Source organism: Diceros bicornis, chromosome X (genome assembly GCF_020826845.1).
Source record: "Diceros bicornis minor isolate mBicDic1 chromosome X, mDicBic1.mat.cur, whole genome shotgun sequence".
NCBI lineage: Eukaryota > Metazoa > Chordata > Mammalia > Perissodactyla > Rhinocerotidae > Diceros > Diceros bicornis.
The window spans coordinates 5,801,732-5,829,463 of record NC_080781.1 but is presented as its reverse complement, the minus strand read 5'-3'; the positions used below and the strand labels follow the sequence as shown (position 1 = coordinate 5,829,463).

Sequence of the window (27,732 nt, the reverse complement as noted above, 5' to 3'; positions counted from 1 at the left end):
TGCATGTGTGTGTCTTCACTTCATAGTCCTTCAACAGAGAGACGTAAAAGTTTTAGAATTCCATCAATATCAACATTTTCTGAAGACTTTGGAGATAAGCCATTTTATCATAGATTGATTCATCCTGAGACAATATAATGAGAGATGACAAATTCTATTGTTTGGGAGAAAAGCATAATATTCAATGTATAGCCTGCGTAAAAAGTGTTAAGGTTTCCCTGACTTAGTTGAGATTAATTATGTAGATGTTTTTTCTCAACTATGACCTTTCGACAATATGAACGCTGCTATTGAATCAAAGTAAATGTACTTAATTAACAGTGTGTGGAGAAGAGTGACAGGGTGACAGTATCAACCCCAGTGGGTGGGCAGGAATCCAGAACACCGGACCTAGAGCACTACTGGGCAGGTGACCCTCACCTTGCAGTCTGCACCTTCCTCACCCATGAAAGGGGGATAACAATACCTGTTCTGCCTTCCAGATAAAACATCAACCAGAAAACACAGGGAAAACCATCAAGCAAGATGCACCGTTAAATTAAAAGTGTTACTCTCTGAGATATAGCTGTCCTATTAATTGCTTTTTAATCTTCCTCTTTGCTAGTTAGGAATTGATGTTGAATAAGGTTACCTAAAACATGCTCGTCACATCCCATACTGCTTAAAACACACTTTAGGGAACATCTTTCCTATCACTTTATTTATCCAGATCTTTCTATGCCAAATATTCTGTAAACACATTTCCACATATCATAATGCCTAAATGATTCACACATGGATCTCTCAAAAGTCACATGTGAGAGTATTAAACTATAGTTGCCTTTTAGGGCAAACTTGATTTTTGCATTTCTATAATCATAGCTTTGTGTAAATCTAAGGAGTAATTTGGTGGTCTAGTGGTTACGATTTGGCGCTCTTACCACTGTGGCCCAGGTCCGTGTCCCAGTCAGGGAACCACACCACTCATCTGTGGGTTGTCATACTGAGGCGACTGTGTGTTGCTGTGATACTGAAAGCTATGCCACTGGGATTTCAAATACCAGCAGGGTCATTCATGGTAGCCAAGTGTCAGTGGAGCTTCCAGACTAAGACAGATGAGGAAGAAGGACCTGGCCACCCACTTCCAAAAAATCTGGCCATGAAAACCCTATGAATAGCAGTGGGGCATTGTCTGATAGATGCCAGAAAGTGAGAGGACTGGGCAGGGTTCCACTCTGCTGTCCACAGGGGCACTGAGCACTAACAACAACAAAAGGAATAACTGAGGTTTTCTTTTATTATTATTATCTTTATCATACAGATGCTGAGCAACTCTACGAATTAAAGCTGAACTAGTGTTTTTAAACAAGAAGTCAAATCCCACAATTTCATGCACATCCTAAGCAGTAGAGTTCCACAGCATAGTGGAAAAATACCCAATTTGTAGTCAAGGTTGAATTTCATTTCAGCTTTTGTATATAAATTATGCTTGTCGTTTCCATTAGGCATGGTTCTTACTCTAAATCATTACAAAACATCTTCAAGAACCTTGGGGCATTTCTTATGTTTCACTTCAGATATAGACACAATTCATCGAGCTGTTAGAAGGATCGATCAATAAAGCTTACAAAATGTTTCAGCATTTGAAAACACAAAAATGCCTTCATGCAAAAACTCCCAGGGAAACTATAGTAAATAAGGTGAATTTAATTCTTACTCATGTTCATTCCAGGCTCAGGGAACTTCCTTAAAGATAAGAAAATAATTTTAGAAATTACTTAAGCCGTAATAGTCTTAAAACCACCTTATTACCTAAAGTTCCCTTTAGTAATTTGCTGCCATTGCACCTTCCTATTCTTTGTCCTGACTTCATGGGGAGGGTGGGAGGTGAAGGGCATGCAAGCGATTATGGGCTGCGGATAAGAATAAAGCTCGATTTACTTACTATATCTGCCAGAGCCTGACGGGAGGACATTAGCACTCTAGGCATTCAAATAAAGGGAACTTACTTAAAATGGATTGTTTACAAAGGGGTCGGAGGCCCAGAAGAAGTTAAAAGGAGAAGGGAAGGTTGCCCAGAGATTAGTAACTGCAGGAAGATCCTACCACCCTCTGCTGAATGAGAAGAGGAGCCCATGACCCTGATGATGTGAAGTAAACTCTAACCCCAAACCCACACTCGGAAGGGATTATAGAAAATGTGGTTTCCAAGCTTAAAAGGGAAACGTTGACAACAGATCGTCTGGCGCACATTCGGAAATGATTTAAACCGCCTTTGTCTCAATTGCAAAATGACAATAGTAATCACAGTAGTAATAAATTCTCTTTCGGTGTGAATAATGGTACAGTTCTAATATTTTCTGTGATGTGATGTGCTTGACAATATGAAGTGAGGCACAACTTATACATCACAAAGAGGAAGAAGTTCTGGAAGACTTGATAAAGGAAGCTGTGGAGAAGTAACCACGGAAATTAAGGAGTCAACCTGCCTTTGATGATAAGAGTGTAGGGTGCAGGCCAGGGGCAAAGAAGTCATGCACAAATGGCTTCATTTGGTATCCTCTCAGGAACATTAAATCAATCAACAGCTGTTAACGCCGTCATTGTAGTCAGCTAACACCCAGCAGTGCTCTGTGCTGGCCTTCACCTGGGATCCCTAACATTTTGGCAGGGAGGGGAACATTCTATCTTGGTCTGCTTCCCAGAAGCCTAGGTATCACTCAAGAGATAGTGGCAATGGAATTTTGGAGGAGCATGGAGCAGTGACGTGGTGGGCATTTTGGCTGGTCAGAAGTCTTGATTTTTGCCTGTATACAACAGGATGGCATGTTGGCCATCTGTACACCCTCCCTGCCAAAAACTTCTAAAAATTTTGGCCAGGGCAATGGGGCAGAAAGAGGTGGTTGTTGTTAGGTTCCATCAAGTCGGCTCTGACTCCTGGCAACCCTATGAATGAGTGATGTCACAATGTCCTGTCCTCAACAGCCCTCCTGAGCTCCTGTAGACTCTTGCCTATGGCTTCCTTTATGGAGTCAACTCATCTCATACTTGGTCTTCCTCTTTTCCTGCTGCCTTCTACTTTTCCCAGCATTATTGTCTTTTCCAAAGCACCCTGGCTTCTCATGATGTGTCCAAAGTAGGACAGCCTCAGTTTATCATTTTTGCCTCCAGCAATAGTTCAGGCTTCATTTGCTCTAGGATCCACTTGTTTGTCTTTCTGGTAGTCCAGGGTATCTGTAGAGCTTTCCTCCAACACCATACGTAAAACAGCATCAATCTTTTGTCTTAGTATAACGATCAACGCGTAAGAATCTTATAGTAATATTCAATATCTTGATACTGTACTTTTTCTTTTCAAAGAAACCACCATGTTATTTAGATGATGCACAAACTGTTTAAAGTTTCTGAATGTCTTGAAGGGGAGAGCCTTTTCCTTAGGACTCTGAAGGCTGAGACGATGTTGTGCTGAGAATCACAAATGGATGCCCGATAGGTAGGATCCTTATAGATAGTTTGTGGACTGGCTCTGAATGGATGGAGGCATTGCGGCGGAATGCCTCACAACAGTGAATGTTCAAGATATGAAGTAGAAATGCATTAATGAAAAACACTTGGATCTTAGGTTCAATTTTAGCCATGGATGCCAGGTTAGAACTATTGACCTGGACATGTAGAATACGGATTCGTTTCACTGACTGAACTAGGCAGTGTGAAATGATTTCTGGTTTTCGACATGTCTGATAGCCTGACCAATTAGTATACAGCCCACTTGATAAAGAGCTCCAATTCTGGAAAATCTGGTGGAATCTAAAACCAAACCAATCAATAGAGACCTGTCTGTTTGAATCATTGTCAGTTGTGAGTTTGTATCCAAGTGAAGGATATGTTTGAAACTATGTGATTGTCCTAATGCTTTTGGATTTCTTTCTTTGTCAAACTTGGATTTTATTTTTCACCCTAAACTTAAAGCAGATCAAATTCAAATTGAACCAAATAAAGTGCATGCTAAAAGTCCTTAATTACACACACAATCTGGTTTCTGCTGCCTACCAACACACACATATACACACACAAACTATAACAGGGTGCATAAAAATAATTATATTTCTTAAGGAAAGGAACAGGATGTATAAGTGGTTTAACTGTATTCACCAAAAAATAAAGTTAATCAAATTTGGATGTAAAATATATTTAAGATTAGTAATGTATATATGGTATTTTTCTCCCCCGTGGTAAACTTAGCTAAATGATTCACACTTTCGTGAAATTATTCAAATGCATAAAATTGAGGCGAATTATAAAAATGAGGCTACTTATTTATTCAGCAAAAGTTTATCGATCATCCATTATTGGGGATTAACAAGACCTAATAAATTAACATCAGCTTTTTCTTACCTGACTTTGGAAACTATTGACTGATAGATAGAAAAGTCAGGCAATAGGAAATAAAAATATACAATTTGTGCCTGATAAAGGTTGGACTGAGGGGCCAGCCCGGTGGCACAAGCAGTTAAGTGTGCACGCTCCGCTTTCAGGGGCCCGGGGTTCGCAGGTTCAGATCCCGGGCACACAGTGACGCACCACTTGTCAAGCCATGCTGTGGCGGCGTCCCATATAAAGTGGAGGAAGATGGGCACGGATGTTAGCTCGGGGCCAATCTTCCTCAGCAAAAAAGAGGAGGATTGGCATTGGATGTTAGCTCAGGGCTGATCTTCCTCACAAAAAAAAATAAAAAAATAAAAGTTGGATTGAAAAGAAGAAAAATGAATTTCCTCCTAGTCAACCTCCCAAACTAGATCTCTACCTCCAGCCTCCTAGGAAGGGTGTGGCCCTGCGGAACGATGGTTGGGAGGGCACATCAGATTGTCTGCTCTCTAGAGGGGAGGCTGCCTCCAATATAGGATGGGAATGGAGGAAGGGAGAACGCTACCCAGACCCAATTCTTTATCCCAACCTACCAAGTGTACAGGTCACTCTTCTTCTCTGTGCCCCAGGGACTGTGTGGTGGGCGGTTCATCACGTGTGGATATGGCTGCTACCATCAGGGCAGAGACAATGAGGTGTCAGACGGAAAGCGGGAGATGGAGACCATCGGTCTGGTTTCAGTCTCACCGGGCTGCACAGAGCCCATCATCAATGCACCCAATTCCACTGGGAGTGATATCCACCAAGATTTTAATTTGGACATGAATGGTCTGCCACAACGTGTGCTGCGTGTGGCACACTGCATGAAATAGAGGAATCCACACACAAAAGAAATAGTATCACTCTCCTGTCTTTAATATCCTGAGCAACAAACACAAGAATCTTGTCATCATGTTCAAACTCTTGATAGTGTGCTCTTTCCCTCAGGGTGCAGCATTTGAGACAAGCATCTTGTAAAATCTGCAAATTAACAGAAGTGCCAAGCCAGTCACAACCCACTTTCCTGCCAACATAGTCACCACCTTTTCAATTCCTCTGAGCCCCATGCTTCTGGAACCAAAGGCTGCCTTCAGGAGAGTTGAATCTTTTGTCCCAGTAGCTGCTGCCACTGCCTCTTGCTATGGAAATGCTTACGCCTAAAAACCGACCTAGGACGGAGGTATTCCTCTTTATTCCCATGTCATTCACCCACGCAGAGGTGGATCTACCGTGAGGCTGATAAATCTGAGGCTCTGCCTTCACTTTTATAGTGGGGAGAATGAGGGACTCTGTGCACAAAATTCAAGGGAGGGCCAAAAAAGTAAATAATCAGGATAAATAATATTTTAATGCATTATTTTTTAAAAAACGAAATTAATGCAAAAAAATCCCACAATGCACAAAATATCAAAATTTTACATAAGGACAGGATTGGATCTTGGACTTGAGTGGCTCACTCTAATCCTGGCCCTGGGCCCCAATAATTTGTTCAGTTCATATGGCCATTTGTTATTGTAACATTTGAAAAAGTAAGATATTTTTTCTACAACTAGTTATGATCTCTATATGTCTTTACTCCCAACTTCTCTCCCGTATTACCCTTGACCTCACATAAGGCTGCATTCTCCAAGCGCATTTTGGGATCATGTTAAGAGATGGATGAGTTGGGGTAACAGTTAGTTTCAGTTTAGTGGAATTTTTTTTTAGGACATCACCAATTTTCTCTATAGTTAAGTTATTGCTAGCCAATCTATTAGCTTCCTTTACTGTCGTAATTAATCATAACAAATGTAGTGACATAAAGCAGCACAAATTTATTATCTGACAGTTCTGGATGTCAGAAGTCCAAAACGGGTTGCAGGGTTGCGTTCCTCCTGGAGCCTCTAGGGGAGAATCCATTTCTTTGCCTTTTCCAGTGTCTAGAGGCTTCCCACATTCCTTGTCTAGTGACCCCACATCATTCCAATATCTGTTTCCATCCTGACATCTCCTTCTCTGACTCTGACCCTCTGTCTCCCTCTTATAAGAACCCTTGTGATGACACTGGGCCCACATGGATAATCCAGGATCATCTCCCCATCTCGAGGTCCTTACTTAATCACATCTGCAAAGTCCCATTTGCCATGTAGGATAACATATTCACAGGCTCTGGGCATTAGGACAGGGGCATCTTTGGGGGCCATTATTCTGCCTACTGCAACATCCTAGTGTAGGACAGGAAATCTCTCACCACCTGCTGTGCTGATTCTCTCCGTGACACGACACAAACGTGCCAGATCAGCAGCCTTCTCTCTACGTGAAAATGTTCTATGGATCCCTCCACTGAAGGTATGTCTGAAGTGCAGGAGAAACAAGGTTTGAAATGGATAGAAACTAGTCTGTGGAAATCTTCCAATCTTACAGCACACACGCGAAAGACATTTGCTAGACATTTTCCTAAATTTGACACAATTCCAGAAATTTCAGTCATATCCCATGGGGTTCTGACACCTAGGCCATTTTATGAGCTTCAGTAATATTCAAATCCAAAGCCAACTTACTCCACATGTTGCTAGGAGACTCTTAATAGCCTGAAGACACAAATCCAAGAGATTTGCCCTCCACACTTTCTTCAGGTGACTGCAGTTAAGAATAACTTTAAATGCAACAGAATTGGCTCAACTAATTTCTTTTCCTTCTGGCCAATATCAGCTTGGTATTAACAGTTTTTAAAGCTGGAACTTCACATACTCATGCTCTCCCACATGCATGGAACTTAGGTGCAATTTAAAGTCCTGGCGTGAAACCGTGAAACCTTGGCCATAAAACACCATATTTTTTTTTTAAAAAAGGCAGATGATTGCCAATAATATCTGAAAATCCTGAATATGAAAATGAAAATAATATATTTTCCTAGAATCAAGACTTTTCCTCATATATGATGTTTTAGAAGTCTTCAAGCTGCCCTGTAGCTGTGAAGGTCTTTGTATGTCCAGCGCCTGTGTGATTCAAGGTCAAGCCACCTCTATCTGCACCCTAAGGCCCATATCTTTGCTGAGTCCCACACGAGTATGCTTAGCCAGTGTCCTTCCTGAGGCTGATTTTTGCTTAAGATAATCTATCACTACGAAAACATTTCCTTGTCTATTATCAATATGGCCCAAACTGGAGGGACACACCAAAGGGAAAATTTCAATTCTAGCAAAGCCACTTGGTAATCCCAAGGCCAGAAGCCTTGAGCCCAACCCCTGCTTGAAGCTTCAACCACTTTCTGTTGAGGAGTTCCCCATATCATTTCTATTTCTCAGGGTTTCCCAATAAAAGGCCAGAGTTTAGTATTTGCGCTTTCTCAGATCATTCCACTTTTTCTCTTGCAAAGTAGTCAGGCAGGTAGATGAGTAAATATCACCTTTATTACTGATAAAAGCTAGATTAGAAGATATGTATTTGATGTTTATCGACAATGGGCTAAAGCCAAATCCCGGAAGATTTCATTTTCCCACTCAATGAAGGACAGTGCTAAATGATCCCAGGCCCCCCCCCCCGTAACGTATGGGGATTGCGGTCACAGAGGACCAGACCAGAACACATGCTCTCACTGGGCGGGCTACCTCCCAGAAGGGAAGGGAAGGAGGGGAGAAGCAGAGTTATGTACCCCCAACTCCTTGTCCCAAAGTCGCAGTAGGCGCAGGAGGAGGGAGTGAGGGGCAGAGAGACCAGGAGTTTTGTGCTAATTATTCCTCGTGGACATGCAAAGAGAATAGAAAGGAAACTTCATTCTCCATTCAACGCCTCCTTTCTGCCTGGAATTATTCTAGGTAGTCACAAATGGATTGTATTTTTTACTGTTTACACATGTCAATTATTAAAATCTGTCTTAAAATGTCAAGATAGGATGGAAAATTTCCAAAATCAAAAAGCACAGTTAAAAATAAGCTTGTGCTCCCACTGTTATAAAATTTTGTCTAAAACAAACTAAATAACCCATAAATTCACATCATAGAGTCAATTGGGAACATACAAGAAAGAAGGCTAGCCAAACTGGCTGGACAGCCACCATAATGACCTTTGAAATAAGTATTACAGTCAATTCTTAAGAACTGTAGGCATAAAAAAGAAAAAATAAATATCAGACCAATATTAGAATTTAAAAGAAGAAAAGCAAGATCCTTTTTTATAGTATAAATAAGTTATTCTGCTTGGAAAAACTGAAGGGATGCATTTTTCTTTTAGAAAATATTTGTCTGTTTTTGGATAACGCCAGTTACCACAAAGTAATATGATGATGATAAATTCCTTTCATGATTCATCTTTAAAATTATTTGAAATTCACATTGGAAATCATATGTCCATGATTACTTTCTATTTCCAGAAGTGAAAAATCTGCAGCACCTCAATAGGAAAGATCTAACAGATCTGAAACTCATACAGGGCACTCATTCATAGAGAAATTATCCATTTTCCCCAAAGTAATCCAAGAACCTCAGTACAGTTCAGTGGGAACAGGGTATTTCTACATAGAAATTTTATGGATATGCTCCCCAATCCCGAACAAATTGTGCCTATGGCTTGACACATCAACTAAACCATTCATCAGAGCAAGACCTTTACACTCTGACCATCATTTTACAACTTCTACAATTTGGGTAGCCCTATTGCTGACTATTTGCAACTAACTCTTATATCTTCCATCCCGTCTCTGCTCTACTAATGGCTTCTGATTCTTTGGCTAAAAGTATTGGTTTGTTTCAACAAACTTTCAGCTGCCGTGGCAAGATATTTCAAATATAAACAAATCCAGCTACTTGCTATAAAGGTCAACAGCATTTGATGGGATCAGCAAGATTTTCCCAACTTTTTCCAACAACTAGTCCAGTATCATACATTAACTTTCCTTAAAATGCTTAGATTTCATAGTGTTGTTTATTGGGCATATCGTATGTTATATGTTACTCTATGAGAAGTTAGTAAAACAATCCCATATGGAAATCAGTACCACAAGCACAATGCTAGGCAACAACAAAAGTGGCATTGACTTATTATTTTGATAGCAGGCAGCAAGGAAACTCAAATTTTAGGATAGGAAGTTGATGACCTTGGACAAACCTTGAAAATATTTGGTAAATTTCTCACATGGAGAAAAGGTGGAGTATGTACTTGGGTTTTTTTTTGTTTGTTTTTTTTTGTTTTTTTGGTGAGGAAGATTGGCCCTTGGGCTAACATCCATTGCCAATCTTCCTTTTTGCTGAGGAAGATTAGCCCTGAGCTAACATTAGTGCCCATCTTCCTCTATTTCGTATGTGGGATGCTGCCACAGCATCAAGGCCTGCGGTGCATAGGTCTGTACCTGGGATCCGAAACTGCGAACCCTAGGCCCCTGAAGCGAGCGCACAAACTTAACTACGTCACCGGGCCGGCTCCTGGAATGTGTACTTTTTGCAGGATGTGAATGGAAAAAACCGGAAGGTTCTTGTGTTCACTGTCCCTAACTGCTTTTACTAAGGCATTACAGAAAAGGAGATTAACTTAGGCAATAATTGGCCAATTTGCAAGCAGAGATGTAAGGAAATAGGCAGGTCAGAAATTGGGGTCATTAAGGGAAATAAACTGTTTCTGTCCTCCACCTACAAGAGTTACAAATGTTGCTCAAAGTCTTTCTTAAAGGCCTTATTAAGCCATCTCAGGCAAATAAAGAGAACAAGCCCTAAGGCAATGATCTGATTCACGATGTCACCTAGTGTATTAGATGACCTCATGGTAGCCGAATTAAGATGAGAGAGAAAGCATTGGGTTAAACTAAGAAGTCAAATATGTAAGGCAGACTTGAGATCTTTTTCCAGAAAAGAATTTTGGGAATGACAATGGACGCATGAACCTACTGGGTAGTAAATAAATTGGAAACCTAGTTTCCAACTTATATTTTTAACAAAATTACAATCCTGTTCTGCAAAAGTATACCTAGGAAAGTTCTCATATGAATATCAGAAAGAAGAGCTTCTAAAGATCCCTAGTAACCTAAGCAGGGCATAATGTCCAACATCCATTTTATACGTAGCCAAGGAGAATAATGAGCAAGGATATGCCTCCCAGAGAGCCAAGCAGTTAAGCCATTGCCAGAAGCATGGCTATCGAGTAAGATTTCCTGATTGCTATGTATCTGTTAATTTGTCTGCTTCTCATTCTTTCCTTTTCTGAATGGAAGATGTTCATATGTACCCTGTTACTACCGCCCTGACATTTTATTTGTAAGAAGGCAGAGAACTTGGCTTTTAATTTTTAAATAAAAGATGCATGATGAGGAGCATCATATGCACCTGAAGGAAAAAACTACACTTCTCTCAAGACTATGTTTTGAGCTGGATGCTCTCACTGTGTGAGACTTTGGGTTGTCTCCCCTGAGAATGGAGTCCAGATGTTTCTATGTATGGAAAGTAAGCTATAAGCATATATTTAGGTGCATAGAAGACTGGACTTTGGCTGACTTCTTGATGTTTCCCTAATTTTTTCCTTCTTTTGTTCTATGGTTAAGGTCACTGTACACTTTATTCCTAGTCTCTAGGTACAGGTGTGGTCTGTACCTAGTTCTCAGAATTGGGATGTGAACTAAATCATTGCATAAAACTTCTGGGTCCATATGGGTGCTTGCACTGGACTCTCTCCATTTTCCTTCTTATTGGCTAAAATTTGTGACACCTAGAATGGCATTGGGAGCCATGTGATGACGGTGAGAGTCTCCTGCTCTACCTGGGGGCTTGAACGAACCTTGGAGCCAAATCTGCCTTCACACTCTGGACCCGTGAGAGAGAAATGCATGTCTGTCTTTTTCATTCACGGTGATATGCTATCTCTTTGTTATAGCTACTTAGTGTTTACCCTATTACAGTAATAGTCAGGAAACATGCTAAAAGAGCTAACAGTCTAGAAACTAGAAAATGTGGTCTTTATGAAGATATCTTGTTAATTTCTTGCTGGCTTTTGTCTCCTCTGTCCATTACTATCAGTGGAAAGAGCCCCAGATGGTTCCAGCCATTCTTGCCATCACTTCATAAGTATCACTGAGATAAGCCTTCTGCAACCTGAGTAAAATACAGATCTCTATTAAGAAAAAGTAAATTCACTCTGTTTCCAGCCCATTTAAGAGAAAGCCAGTTAAGAAGATGAAGCCTTGAGCTTTCCATAAACATTTGTTTCAATTGCCTCAAAAATTTTAGCTGAGGGAGAGCAGTTCTGTCTTCTTTCTAAGCTGACTTGCAACACTATTCGTCAATTAATCAATTTGAATATCTTTATTAAATACTTGTCATGTTGAAGCTCTTGGGCCAGGCCATGGGAATAACAACTGGCTTGAAAAGATTCCCTGTGCCAGGCCCTCTAAATATATTTATGAAAACAGAAGAGTACCAGTCATGGTGCTTGTCAATCCCTGATGCATTGCCACAGATGTTTGATAGAGGAGGCATCCTGTGAATATGGGCTACGTGGAAAAGGGGTAGCTTTGAGGGACAAAGAAAGTCTTTATATTATGGGAGGACTGTTTGTTTTCCACGTAGGGAAGATGGAGAAAGCAAATACATCCATTTATTCCTTAATTCACTCTCATCTATTTATTAAATATCTATCATGTGCCAGGAACTGTGCTGGGAATTGGACATACAGAGAGCTTGCCTTCTAGAGAGAAAAAGAAAAAAAATATTGGCAGACAAAATAATTATGTGCTATGAAAAAGGCCAAGGAGTTATAAATGGCAATGTCATGAGGGGAGACAAAAAGAAGTTAATTTAAATAGGTGTCCACAAGTTCTCTAAGGAAATGGGATTTCATCTGTGAACTGAAGGATAAAGAGACAGTAGCCATACGGCGATGTGAAAGGGTAGATGGAAGCATCTTCAGGTATCAGAAATGCTGCCTGCAAAGAGCGTTAAGAAGTAAAAGGCTCAGTGTACTTAGATATAAAAGAAAAGCATGGGGTTAATGAGTGGAGAATGAGGGAGAAGTTGGCATGAGACAAGACTGAAAAGGAAGGAAGGGGCTGCTTCATGCAGAGCATTGAGATCACATTAAAGAATCAGGAGGCAATGAATTTGCCTGAGATGACAGCTTTGGATATGAGAAGGCTGAAGTAGAAAAATCACATAGGTAGATTCACGTGGCAGGTAACATAAATTCTCATAATGGCCCCATTTTATAGGGCCTTGAAGGCTAAGGAATGCAAATACTACCTGTTACAATGGGGCCAATGGCAGTTTTGAGCAGAGTCACATCTAGTAAGATCAACTCAGTAGTAGCTTAATGTTGGGGGTTTGGAGGCAGAGCAAGACACAGGCTAGGATGCTATTGCCAAAGCTCAATGAAAAGATTAGGATATGGGTAATGAAAAAGAACAGAGTGATCACAACAAGATACACTGAGCAGTAAGACTCTTTGGGACTTGATGAATAACTGGCTAAGAGAGCTCAAGGAGAAAAAAGGTCGGAAATAATTCCAAAATTTTCTACATCAATCATTGGGAAATAAATGGTGACTTTCATAGTATTCAGAAAGAAATCAGCTTATAGCATGAAAAAGAATCATAACGAAGATGACTTTTTTTCTCTCATCTTAATTAAGGTTTATTGAAGTAAGCACAGCTTAAGCAAGACCCATCATGTGGATTCAGTACCTGGCCCTTGTCGGTTGTATAATCACCTTGGCATTCAGTTGCTCCCCTTGATTGTTTCAAGGTGATGAAAAAAGAAGAGAGATGGGCCAGTTACTTGAATGATATGTTTATCCCGGTGAACAACAAATGACCTCACCACATGCTCTTTGAATGAATTCTAGTAATCCACAGAGAAAAGCGTGCATCTACAGTGGGGGGGACGAAGCCACATGTACCCTTTCTTCTAGAAAACAGAAATCATCATTGCTGACATGGCCGTCACTATCATCATTTGTGAGAAAGGGTCAGCGGACACACGTGTCCAGAATATCCTGGAAAGGATGTCCACTGGAAGCATTCACTGCTCTCTGTCAGCACTCCATCCCTTGGCAGTACATCGCATTAGGCTTGTCTAACAAGCCCGGGCTCAGCACAAGGGAGCCCGCCCATTCTTTGGCAGCCGGAGTAGACAGTCTGCCTGCTACTGATAGTCAGGTGCCAAACCCGGCTGAAGGCTGAGACAACAAAAGCACTCAGCAATTTACCACATGGACATGAAATCTGACCTTTTGATAGCCCACCCCTGACTGGTGGCTAAGTTTCAGCTGCCACACCTCTCATGCTAAATTAAATACAACAGCAAGGGAAGGCTGCCTCGCCTATTGTTTCCCCACAAACCACTGGGCAAATAAAACACATGTGTGTGCCACAAGCGCAGGCCTCTGACTCAGGCAATCACACCTTTCTGTGAGTGTCTGACAAAAGGCAAGGAAGGAGAGCTAGGTGAAAATATTTTACGGGCTTCTGCAGACATTTTCACACTTGCTCGTTGCACAGATGGCCTCCAAAAGGAAGGTGATGCTAAGTGAAATAAGCCAGTCACAAAAGGACAAATATTGTATGACTGCACTCATGTGAGATAACCAGGGTAGTCAAATTCACAGAGACAGAAAGAAGAATGGTGGTTACCAGGGCTGAAGAGAGGAGAGAATGGGGAGCTGTTGTTCCATGGGGACAGAGTTTCAGTTTGGCAAGATGAAAAAGTTCTGGAGATGGATGGTGGTGACGGTTACACACAATGTAAATGTACTTAATGCCACTGAATGTACACTTAAAAATGGTTAAAGTGGCCAATTTTATGGTATGTATATGTTATCTCAGTTAAAAATATTTTTCTAAGTAAAAAAAAAATAATGACCAAGATATCTTCAGTGGGTGAAGGGATAAATAAACCGTGGTACATCTAGACAACGGAATATCATTCGGCACTAAAAAGAAATGAGCTATCAAGCCATGAAAAGACATGGAAGAACCTTAAATGCATATTACTAAGTGCAAGAAGCCAATCTGTAAAGGCTGCATACTGTATGATTCCAACTCTAGGACATTCTGGAAAAGGCAAAACTATAGAGACAGTAAAAACATAAGTGGTTGCCAAGGAATTGTGGAGAAGAGGAGGGAGGGATGAATACGCAAAGCACAGAGGAATTTTAGGGCAGTGAAACTACTTTGTACGATTCTACAATGATAAAAACATGTAATTATATATATTTGTTTAAATCCATAGAATGTACAACACCAAGGGTGAGCCACAATGTAAACTATGGAGTTTGGGTGATTATGACATGTCAACGTAGGTTCATCAATTGTAATAAATGTCTCACTCTGGTGGGGATGTTGATATTGGGGGAGGCTGTGCATGTGTCGGGGCAGTGGGTATATGGGAAATCTCTGTACCTTCTCCTCAATTTTGCTGTGAACCTAAAACTGCTCTGAAAAAATAGTCTTAATAAAGAAAAATAATAACAATGAAAAAAAAAAGTTCTCCTTGATTTCCAGCATTGACTTAAACTATCACTTTCATCAAGAAATTATCAACGTCATCTTCATGTTATGTAAATTATATGCAAACATAAACTGATTGTAAACTCCTTGATATTTAGCATTATACAACAATGAAACCAAACAAAATTTACACATTAAAGCAAACAAAACCAATAAAATCCAAATTATTGTTAATTTAATGTGATAGAAGCTGCTGAGTTGCTCAAACTTAATGGTCGCTTAGGACACAAAGGTGGAACTGGCCACCATGTGCAAGTATGCTGAACTTGGCATTCCCAACTGCAGAGTGATGCAGTCAACTGCAATGCCCCCATACTCACCACACATGCATGCTTCTCTCTTTCCGAAGAACAAAGTTCACCCACACAACCTATGTGGAGGTCATTTGGTATTCGCTGGGATAAACACATCATTTATATACCTAGCCCATCTCTCTTTTTTTCTCATTACTTGAGATAAGCAAAGAGTACTACTTGGTAAACACAGACAAAGGTTCTGAGACCTCATAACGAATCTTGCATAAAGTTAGCCATCTTGAGAATGCAGGGCATACTTCATTAATGTTTAGACTACCATCAAAAAGAAGACAAAAAGATAATAAGAAACAACATGGTAGAAAATCAGCCAAATACCAAAAATTTGTCTGTAGACCCTCATATTGATTTCAATAACGGACCAATATTGAACTATTTTCATATTTCTTCCGGGAATATGTTCAGGTGGGTTCAGAGACAAAGAAGTGGAAATAGTAGTTGACACAGGATTTAAATTCAGTTCTATTATTTAATCACAGTGTGATTGTGAGAAAAAATTTTAATTTCTCTAGCGTCTTTCCCTCTCTTGAAAAAAGGATCAGGTTGTGTCTAGGATCCATTGTATCTTTAAAACTCTATTTTTAATAAAATAGTTTTTTGGTACAACTACATATTAAGTATAATAAAATTTTAATTGTGGGTAAAATGATTTTTAAAAAACAGCTTTAGCAATATACACTAGAGCACTGTCAACTGTCTAAAATCAAATCATCGTGAAAGGGATATTGATATATATTGTGTAAAAATGGTTTAAATTTAGTCTTCTCACAGCTAACCATGAATATACTTTTTGTACTTTCTTAAGCAGAGCTCAAAACAAAGTTAACAGTACTCCCATTAGTGCAGTCTTGACCTTAATAAATCAGCTGTACTTCTCTTACACATTTCCTGCCAGTGCTAAAGGTCCTATAAAAATGATGTAAATTGATACACACCAGGGATCTGCAAACATTTTCAGTAAAGGGTGAGATAGTAAATATGTTTGTCTTTGCAGGCCGCATGGGCAGCTATTCAACTCTGCCATTGCTGCAAAAAGCAGCTATAGACAATATGTAAATAACTGACCTTGGATGTGTTCCAATAAAACTTTATTTACAAAAACGAGCAGTGGACTGAATTCGGCAAAGGGCTGCCATTTGCTCACCCCTGGTATATATGAAGGACCCAACACGATAATGTGAATGTCAGAAAGTGAAGAATAATTGTGATACTACTGTAGTTGTTTAGATATTGAAACGTTGTAACTTCAAAGCTTAAAGCATCAGACTTTAGCAGGACATTGTATACACTTTCATAAGTGTTTTAATGTATAGTATTGTGTATGAAAATTAACTTGATAACAGTGCAAATATAAGTTTATTTTTCTCATTTGGATTATGCCTATATTTTGTATGGTGAAAGCATACAAAAAATGTAAGTTAATTTTCTTTCAACATCTCCCTTGAGGTCAAGTTCAAGAGAAATTCAAAGAATAATTTGGTGTCAATGAACAGTTAAACTTTCAGAATATTTTCTTTTCTGTAACAAGCAATCTTAGAGGATAAAGATATGATAGCTTTTTTTGCAAGACAAATTCAGTATTTTTTAGAATTTTAATAGTAAAAGGTTCCTCTCCTTAGCAAGAGTATTACCTGCTTCAATGTAGGTTATTTCGTCTCAAAGGTTTTGCTCTACCTGGAAGTTACACGTCATCTTGATCCCACTGATAAAAACTTCGGACAGTTTAGAACAGGCATTGATGCAGAGAAAGTCCTTGCATAAAATGAAAAAAACAGGTTAGCATCACATACTAAAACACTGCTTACTGTCTTAAATTATTGTAAAAATGGACATTGATATATAAAGAATAAAATGTTTATGACATATCAAATTAAGACTTCATTTAAAATCCAAGACTAAGTCAGCAGGACAGTTGTGAATGGAATTAAATTACTGATGGGTTAAAAGTGTTTTTCAGTTAATGTTTTAATGAATATAATTTCAATTTTATGGTCAATCTAAAATCGCTTAACCAAGGCACATTGAAGAATAATATCTTAAAAATAAACTGATCAAGAAGGAAACAGTATATACCAGCACTCCAAATTCAGAAAGAATGGTAGAAAAAAATGTTCCTAACTGTTGATCTCGAAGGCAAATTAAATTTGGGTACAATAGTCAAACCCTTAATCAGGAAGCCTTTGGAAATGCAAGGGAAACGCCCCTGCTGAACACCACACACTATTCTAAATCTCCTTGCTAATATGTAATATGTGCCTATTCTCTTAGGGCTTTATGGAGATTTAGGCAGCCTGGAATAAGATGAGGAAAAAATTAAATCTTTACATTTTAGGATCATTGAGAAATTTAAACACATCTATTCAATTTATTAACCTACATTCTTCCTTCAGAGCTTCAGGTTTGGATTTAAATAATCTATTCATTTTTATGAAAATTCAACAATCCAAATAAATTTTATTTCTGGTATATGCTGACAAGATAGGAAATGATGGGGAAAGCACAAACTAACTCTGAAAGTGAAAAAAAATAGATGAAGTTATTAAACTGGGTGCTGTTTTGTAATATCCTAGGACCTCAGACATGACTACAATTTTCAAAAAGCACAGGTACCAAAGATGAATTTGAGATTCACACGGAGACACTAATGATTGTCAGAAAAAAAGCGAGGGAAATTAAAAAATCCCCAGAAGAAATATTTGCGGAATAGTAGGATTTCTGCATCATCAGTTCTTAAATGACAAAGAAGTTCCCTCCACCCTGCCAAAATCATAGGATGGTGTTTCTTAAAAAAACAAACAAACAAAGGAAAACTTCACATGTAAAGAAAAAGGGCACGCTTGAAGTTTGTGACAAATCAAACTTTTTGGGAACTGGAATAACTATGTTCTGGTGCAATATAAGTACAAATTATGCTTGTCACAGGCAGAGAACTGCTGTGAGTTTGGTATCAGTCATTCTCTTATTGTGTAGGGTACAGTCACATTCCCCTCCTACTTCTGACCCTGTTCTATGCTTTTATTTGTAGATCAACAATCTAGACTATTTCAACTGCTATGTTCAAGGTAACTTTGGTCTGTCTGTATGTCTCTCCTGGTTTCTCCACTGTATCTGATACTTTCTTGATTTTATCAAAGAGAGTGTACATAAATTAAGATTCCAAATAAGGCAACATAAGATCATTGATTTCAAAATAAAGCAATACCATAGCAAGGGATTCAGGGTCAGAAGATCTCGATTAAAATACCAAACACTACCAGTAGCTCAGCAGTTAGCAACTCTGATGTGGTTAGATTCTTCCTCTCCATCTCTCTCGTGTGTATTTATCTGATCCAACTCCCTGGAAGAAGTTTTATTTTGTACAATAAGACAAGATCCTGAAAGTCTTCAGCCAACAGTGAAGTCCTACATAGCGACTCTCAAGGGAATGTAACATAGAGGTGAACAGCGTGGGAGGCAAAAGGCCAAGTTCTAGGTCTACGCTGACATTTAACCAGCTGTGTGACCCCGAGGATGCCATGTAGCTAATGGCTAGAGCAATGTTGTAGAAACACTGTAGATTTGAAGACAGACGAGACTGCCTTCAACTCGCTGTTAAACATTTTTACCTTTTTCCTCAATGTCCAAATTTGTAAAGAGCAGATGATAAATGGAGCATCAGAGGGTTTCCATGGGAATAATTACATTAAGCTTCTAAAGCATGGGCCCCAGCCATTGGCACCAAGTAACTTCTCCGTGACCAAATGTTCCCTTCTAAGGTCCAGTCCGTGAAGACGCGCCTACCAATCTGTATGGGAGGGGCACACCTCAGCAGGTCTTGCATATATCAACTGGGTTTTGCTCATTACTTCCCCTTCTGAAGACGTCTCTCCACCCTCCTCTGAATTCACACAGTATTCATCCCTCAGGACTGAAGCTGAATTCCATCTTACAACTAGAGCCTTCGCTAAGTATCCCAACCTCGCCAACTTCCCCTCTGAATTCCTAGAGCAATTATTGACTGCCCTCAGTCCCTCATTAACCCCAGCCATGTTACCAATGTGTCACTTCTCTCAATGTTTTAAACTCTTATTTAAGTATTGACTTGTCAGCTCTTTATGTTTTATTTTATTCTATTTACCTCTAGTCCATACAGTCCCTCCCAGTCTTAGGCAAAGCAGGGCTCGATGAGTAATTTTTGATGTCATTTATTATGATTTTTCCATGTGTGCAGTTAAAATTATGATCTTAAGTTTGGAGCAGGCCCACAAAAAATAGATATAACTATAAAATATTTTTAACTTATTTTCTCAGCTTTTATTTTCAAAATACATTTGCATATGCTGTGTCATTTCATCCTTCTACCATGCCAGCAGTGAAAGGTATGTCATGTTAAGTCCATTTTTTAAGGTGGGGAAATTCACTCATCAAGAGGTGCTGATCTGACTTGATCAACATTTCACAGAAGGGTCACTGTTACCTCTGTTTGTTATCTATCTTTATTTTGATTAGGTAAACTTCTTGATCCAAAAATCACATTAAAGATAATATTTCTCATAATAAAAAATTCAAAATAACAGTTTAATAAAATAAATCTTAAACTAAGACTCTACAATTATATATACCTGGTATTTCAAGAGAAAAATTAAAACATTTAATTTGCATGTTCAGACAACTGTGAACCCTGACCTGTTTACTTGGAAGATTTTGTTGTATATATCCATAGACCTAACATTATATATTCACTGCACTCAAAAACTAGAGCTATATTCCTTTAACTGCAGCTGCAGCCAACCTGTGTGTGTGCGTGCGTGTGTGTGTGTGTTATTTTTCCACTGAGGACATTCAGACATTTGACAAAGTAGTGTTCTTTATATAATTACATTACTGAGTTTGACCACAGCAAAGCCCCTGCCCAAGAACTCTTCTGAAGCATTTTTCATCTTACTGAATCATGTATGTAGTTACTAGTTAAGCACAGGCAAAAAAAGATGCTGATGTTAAAAAAAATAAATAAAACTAACAGCTGCAAAAATAATGAATACAGCTTCTTGGCTATTGATCACAGTACCAACCCCATAGCTGTGCTAATGGTAACTGCAAGCTGATTTTTGTAGAAAAGATCTAACTCAAGGCACTGCGTGATGCAAAGATGGGAGATGAAATGAAATGCAAATCATTTGAAGAGTCACCTGGCCTGACCATGTTGGAATACAAATTTGACATGACTAACGGCAATGCAATATAAATGTTCTTAAAAGTAACATAAGCCTTTTGAGGGGGTCATTAATTTAGCAAATGCAGTAAAAACTCCCTATTTAGCATTTTAATATCTCTTGAGAGCAGAGTATAGCAAAATCATTCTCAAAACTTATCCAAATTAGTATTTTGATATATTACCATGTTAATAAGCATAATTCAACTGAGTTACAATAGAGGATGTGGACAGACTATAGCATTAAGTTGGAACAGCCCTTATTCATCAAAAATAACTCAAATTACTCATTTGAAAAAAGAAGATGGTTCTATTCCTTGTAAGTGATTAGAATACTGTATTTGACCAATTTTTCACTGGTAGATTAGCATACTTTTGCTTCAATACGAGAACAAATTCAAAACGCTCAAAGAGATTAAATTAACTAACACTTTTTTTCAACAAGGCAAGTACCTTTGGCATGTCCAATGTGAAGGCCTGAGTATAACACATTCAAAACACCTGATTAAGATGAGAAGGAAGAATTTAATATATTTTCAAGGAGAGTATCATATCCAAAGTGGTTTAAAATATAATAATAATTTTCTCTTAGGACTCATTTTCTCAAAAATAATGTTCATATTTAGAACCCATGGTTTACCTAATTGAACTGGATGAAATTAAACTCTTCCTATACCATTAGCACAGCCATGTATGGATTTAGTAGTTTTTTATGTGCTAGCCTGGGAATTTTTCTAGGCTTTATAACATAATTTATACATGTACTAAGTTCCAAACAATGACTTACAAATGGACTCTTGGAATTTTCCTAACATATAAATAAGCAATAAACACATTCTCATGACAACATACAATGTTGCTTAATATTTGCCGCATCTTTTATTGTCCTCTGAAATTTTAACTTCAGTAATAATACAACTTGCATAGCCATGTGGTATTAAGAGTAAGAACATGATTATCTTGGATGAAACTCTCATGAAACTGGGAAAGTTGGCCTAGCGTGTCTGAATCTTAAGGAGTTGTTTATAGGAAACAAGAAAAATGGCTTAAGAGGTGCTGCCACATATGTGATAGGAATATTGTAGAAGTGGAAAGTGACAAAGACGTGTACTTATCTTGAAGCGGCCACAAAAGACCTATTGAAATGAAAGTGTAGATCAGAAAGTACTTTGGAATCCCACTCCTCTCTGGTATTGAAATAGAGATGACTATATTATACCTGAGCACTCAGCCAGGTGTGGTGTGATCATCAGTGGTGGGATAGGTGATATGAGGTTGGTAGACGACTGGAATCTGAAACCTGCCCATTGGAGAAGGTGAGCTGCTCAAATCCCTGGACACTTACAAGCCCAATCCAACAAAGAGAAGACAGATTCACGGATAAGACAGAGCCAGCCAAAGTGCACAAGAAAAGTCAACGGAAGTATCCAGAAGGATGGTGGAATAGCATCAGGGTTAAAAGCATAGGCTTGGAATGGGTCAATCATGAAGACACATTCAGACTCTGCCACCTAACAGCTATGCAACCTATGCCAGGTTTTTATACTTCTGACTCTGAGTTTCTTTTCATGTAAAATGGGAATAATAATTTAAATCTGGTAAAGTTTCTGTAGAGGCTAAGGAAATAAGCTGTGCTAAGCATTTGGGGCACCATAGGGACTCATATTACTGCATCAAGTAATGTTACCTGATGGAGATGCACCCAGAGTCTCATGGATCAATATACCAGTGGAAACCAGAGAAGGAGGGGACGTACCAGGACAGGGGGCAGGAAAGAGGCATCACACAGTTCTGTAAGGAGACAGCAATGCCTCAAAGCATTAGGCTGGGATCCCCACCAGCATCAGCACCACTACCAAGGGTTGCCTCCACGATTACTCCAAGGAAACAAATTCAAAACCAACGGTGTGCGAGCTATACAAAAGCACCTTTCTGAGGGGCCCACTGGTCCTTCTTTTTCCAACCATTCCCAAGCCCTTACCACGGATACAGACATTAGAAGATGCTTACCAGTTTGCTCCTCTTCAAGTCAAGGTCTGGGAGATTTCCACATTCTGGGCGTTTAGGGTTCCAGGCAGGTTATCGTGGTCACAGATCACAGATCTGGTCACCAGAACCAGAAAAGGCAGGTGGCATGTCACAAGAGAGGGGCAAAATGGAATCTGGTTATTATATTGTTCGCACAAAACCAGGGTTAGACTAGTAGATGGGGACTTGATGCTAGGTACCACAATGGTCCTACAGACAGAAGGGGATTAAATTTAATAGACAGGATTAACTGGCCCAACCAAGGGAAACAGAATGACACAGAGACCAGGAAATTGGCTCCACCAAAATGCTAGATACCCAAGTGTACAGAACATATTACCAGTCATCTGGAAATGAACCTACTAGGGCCCGTCTGCATACCAAATGTTTATGCCCTTCAATACCACTAACATATTTGGCTCAATTTTATTTCTCAAAACTGCTATGAGGTGTAAAAATTGCTTCTGTTCTTTTTCAAGAGCTGTTCTGGCATCTGAAATTACATAGTGAAGGTAAATTTCTATTAACTAAGAAAGGGAAGCTCCAAAAGCTTTGGTGTTCCAAATACTAATTTAAATGCCTAATGCATAAATGTTTGCTGAGTTTTAACTCTCTGACACCGCCCCCCCCAACTGCTACTTACGTGATGGCCCTCCGCTATTCATAGCAGTCTCCCGACTCCTAACTGTAGCTAGTTTGAGATCTAAGCCATGAATCCAAATGATGCACACCCGTTTGGTCATTCAAGATGGTGGTCACTGGATGGAGACTTCCATGTGGATTCATTATTTAATCCTTAGCCAGCAGTTGCTTTTCTCCCAAAAAAGAGAAACTTTCTTTCACACTCACAAGAAATTCAAATGTATGGTGATATCGAAAAACTAGTTTGGACCCCGTTCTTTTCAGATAACCTGCTGCCATGTTTTCAGGTCTGCCTACATTGTTCGTGCTCCATGTGAGAAGTAGTGGGATTTATCTCACTTCTAAAAGGTGAGCATACACCAGACCCTGACACTTCTAGACCATGAGACTGGCCTTTTCCATCAAGTTGGAAGCGAGTTTCCTCATTTAAATAAACGCAGCTGTGGCAATTAGGCAGGACAAAATCTCATCCACATACTGTTTTGTCTAATGACTTCCCAAACGGTGCAGCGTTTATGAGTTTTAATTACCACACCACCCACAGTCACCCCACATTGATCTACATCATTCATTGGAGATCATCTATCTTTTTTGCTCAAAGTAATGAATATAGGAATGGCAGAACTGAGTCCACACTTTTATTTTTAAAGTATGATACACCCAGAAGAACGATGACTGCAGTAAGTAGCCACGACATGGGCAGTGCACTGTTTTATTTTGTTAGTGGATCAGGTTAATGCTGCTTCTTCTCTATATATGGTACACTGGGAAAGCATTAATCAACTTCAGGGCAGTTCAAAAAACCAGCAACAGAAAAGAAAAGTAAAGCCAACTTTCTGTAAGTATTTATCTGCATACCTATACATGCCTATATCTACAGAATTCCACATTGCTGCACATAAAGTTTCACTGAGTTAACGAGTGATCTTCTCATCAGTCAGGACTCAACAGCATGAAGTGTTTCCATTTCTTAATTATCCACATTCTGAGCACCTATATTAGCCATAAGATTGGCTAATGGCTGAAATTGCTGCACCAACTCAGTGGAGGTTTATTAATCAAAGAGAAGAAGTCATCGAAAGTCCGGGAGGGTGAATTTACACCAATGTAATGCAGGTCTAAATAAATAAATGATGGATTAAGTCCTCTACTCACAAGCAGTACCTGAAAACTCTCAACAATCACCCAATTACTGCTCTCAGCACCAGCTGAGTCCCTGCCTGGCAATCTACAAGCCATAATGCAGTTGCATTTTCTTTGGCTCCTATAGAAAATAAATCCCAAATCATTTAGGCCCACGTATTTGAATGGGTGACCTTTGTAAGACTTCCTCTGTTTCCAGCAGAACTATTTAATTGTTAGGTGTCCCTCACTCACACAGATACACAACTTGGATCAATTGGTGATAAGACATCTACCCATTGTTGACACCAACTGATTCTCCATCCAGCTGCTGGTATGAGTGGCTCCATGCCCATTTATTCTGAACCACTTACATCTGATAAACAGGCCAATGCTGTGGAACTCCACTGCTGCAAGCAAATCAATTAATCTGAGTTAATGTGTTGGTTTAGTGTCCTAGACTAAGCACTGAAGTTTAAGGGTATGGTAACCGTGTTTTTACTTGCGTTGGGGTACTATTGCACACTGCTGAGCCCTCCAGCTTTTGTAAACTAATTCACAACCCTCAAATACATCCAGAAAGTTCCCCAAAGAGGGAAACTGTAGGATGGTAACTATTTCTGTATAGGTTTAATCTTAATGTACTTCATCCCCAAAAAGAAGCAGAATCTATTTTGCTTGCAAATCTAAAGAATTAACAGAGAACACAAGTTGCGGTGCATTTCAGTTTTTAAAGGAGGGGCTAGTTGGAACATTGATATAATACTTATATTAATTCTCGGCACTGACCACTTGGCATAAAAAACAGATTACACATTGAAAGTTCTACTAAACATCATCTATAAAGTTTGGAGAAGTCATGGTTAACTAGGAATAAAAGGAACTATTTTGTTGTTGGATAACAATTGAACATAACCCACTAAATACTATATAAGGTTTCATTTTACCATTAGTGTTTATTGGGGTTTCTCAGCATCAGCAGTATTGATATCATGTACCAAATAATTCTTCGTTGCGAGGAACTGCCCTGCATGTTGTAGGATGTCTAGCAGCATTCCTGGCCTCTGTCCACTCAATGCCACAATCACTACCCCCCTCCAGTTGTGATTATCAAAAATGTCTGCTGACATTGCCGAATGTCTCTTGGAGGGCAAAATTGCAACCAGTTGAGGAGCTCTGGCCTATATTAATAAACAACCAACAGGAACCTCAAAGTTGGAAGTCTATCAATCAGATAATTAGCATTTCATGAATTTGTTCAATATTTACTGAGCATATTTCACGTTCCAGGCACTGTCCAAAAAGCTGATGCTATAACAGTGAACAAGACATCTCCCCTCAAAAGGCATACAGTTTACAGGGAAGGGGAAAGACAGACAGATGTTGCAAACCCAAGCTGCGCCTGAAGAAGGACCAGGTTGGCATCTGAAGGGTGAGGTTCTTCAGGATGATCCGGAGGAGCCACGGAGGGCTCTTTGACTGCAGATGCTATAACCTGACCTAAGCTGTGTTGTGGAAACTGTTGCTGGTCTCTGCTTGTACAGTGGGTTGGAAGAGAACAAGGCCGGGGCCCCAGCAGAGTTACCAGGCTGTAACTATATCCCAGAGAACAGGAAAGGGGATGGAGACAAGGGAAAACAGATCCTGAGAAATTGCTGTGGGACAATGAAGGATAATTGAGGGGTGTATGGTGGGGTGGGGGTCGTTGAGGGGGAAGAAAGAATCAAACAAGAATGGGTCTTCCTGTCCTGGCTTTGGTATGGCTAGATAGTGACCTTTGATAACCTTGGAGAAAAAAGTAGGGTCTGAATGGGGGACTGCCGATGTGAATATGATGATTATCTTAATGGTCAGCTTTTTCTGGTCAAAAAAACAAAACGAAGCAGTATTTTCAACATTTATAAAATTAATGTTTGAATCATTCAAATGACTTTGATATTCTAACAAGAAAAGTCTCTAAGAAGTTAAACAATTTTTGTAAATCAAATAAATTAAAATTACAAACCTATGAAATCTCAGGTTTGCAATCATTCCAATATTTTTTATGAACTTACAAAATGGTTTGACATCTCTCGTCTTAAACCCATTGCTCAGTTCTATATTTGACATTGGAATTACAGAGCTAATATGTTCAGCTTGTTATTGGGCACTGTTCTCTTAAAGGGTGCCCTGATTAACTCCCAAAATTAGCATAAAATGGGTCTGAATACTGTGGGTTCTTACAGTGTATCTATATACTTGGTGTTCAGCTTTCCCAGCTAAGGCACACCCACTGTAGGTGGGACTATGCTAACTCAGGCCATTTACTTCTCTTCCCAAGCACATCAGGGCATCTTCTCAGCAAACAGGTGTTTAACATGACACCTGGAGCACAGATTACAGAGCTGTTATTCTCCAAGAGTTCTTCTTAATCTCTCTTGTAGTTGGAGGTGGAGCGCATGTTCTCCACATTCTACAGTCTCACAATCTGCATCCTTTATCTGAGCGACAGCTTACCTAATCTCTTACTCTGATTGGAGATTACAACACTCCATTCTGGTTGCTTTACCAAGATAATTCAACTCAAGTATTTAGTGTTAAATTTTATTCTAGGTTCGTTACAGATTCTTCCTGTTAGAGGAATATTCCCTAAGATTCTAAGATCATCTAAGCAGCTGCTGACTGGATTCTGTGTCTCTCTCAAGGCTGGATTTTGATCTATTCCGCAACCCAAACATCAGGTGAAAGGCAAGCCCATAAAATAGTGAACTTCACTCTCCACAGGTTGAGAGTAAAGTGCTCAAGTAATTAAAAACTGCTACTGTTTGGAGATTATTGTACATAAATTTCTGAAATACAATTTTTGGTCAATATGTACATTTATTATTTAACAATACACCCAAATTGTACCATAAGTATAAACTTAATTTTTTTGGCAAATGTATACATATTTACATGGATTATTTAACAATATACCCAGTTACTATTGTAAGTATAAGGCTATTTCACTGTGCTTTTCAATACTATATTTCAGAAAAAAAGGAAAAATCCTACCTTTTAACAAATTTTTGTTTCCACAAATAAGCCATTTTCTAAATATATCATTTTGTGCAAAAATCTGGCCATACACCAGTGCCTTTATGAATATCATATGATTCTCAGGATTCTGTCTTAGATGAATAGGATAGAGTTGCTCCCCCAACTGAGATCAGGAAGAGAAAAAGAAGAGTAGATTAAAGATGGGGGAGATAATGGATGCAGTTTGGGTCATGTTGAGTTTAATCAAAATTGCATTGGATCCATAAATTATTCCTTACATCTCTGAAATATCCATTCCTTCCTTCCAGGGAAAGACAGTAGAATGAAGTCATATCATCAAATTACCCAATGCGAATTCTAATGATGCATGCCAAAAAATGTAAACACTGACCACCTCCCAAATTTACCAAGAGCTATACTACAAACATTCAAAAAGTGCTAGACCAGGGAGAAAAAACTAGTTCATTTGGAAAAGAACAGGACTGACATCTAATTATCTGTCCACTGCCATCTCTCCAAGAACATATTTCAGTCAGTAACTTCTTGAGAATTCTTAACAACACCCCTATATT

General features: G+C 39.1%; 1 long non-coding RNA gene across 1 annotated transcript in view; it reads right to left on the bottom strand.

Moving 5' to 3' along the window:
• Positions 1-22,538, bottom strand: part of LOC131400710 (uncharacterized) — a 37,272-nt gene extending 14,734 nt beyond the window's left edge. The window contains exons 1-2 of the long non-coding RNA XR_009217421.1: positions 22,361-22,538; positions 16,791-16,911 (exon numbers count right to left, since the gene is read on the bottom strand). This is a non-coding gene — a long non-coding RNA (uncharacterized LOC131400710). The remainder of the gene's footprint in view (positions 1-16,790; positions 16,912-22,360) is intronic.
• Positions 22,539-27,732: the final 5,194 nt, after the last annotated feature.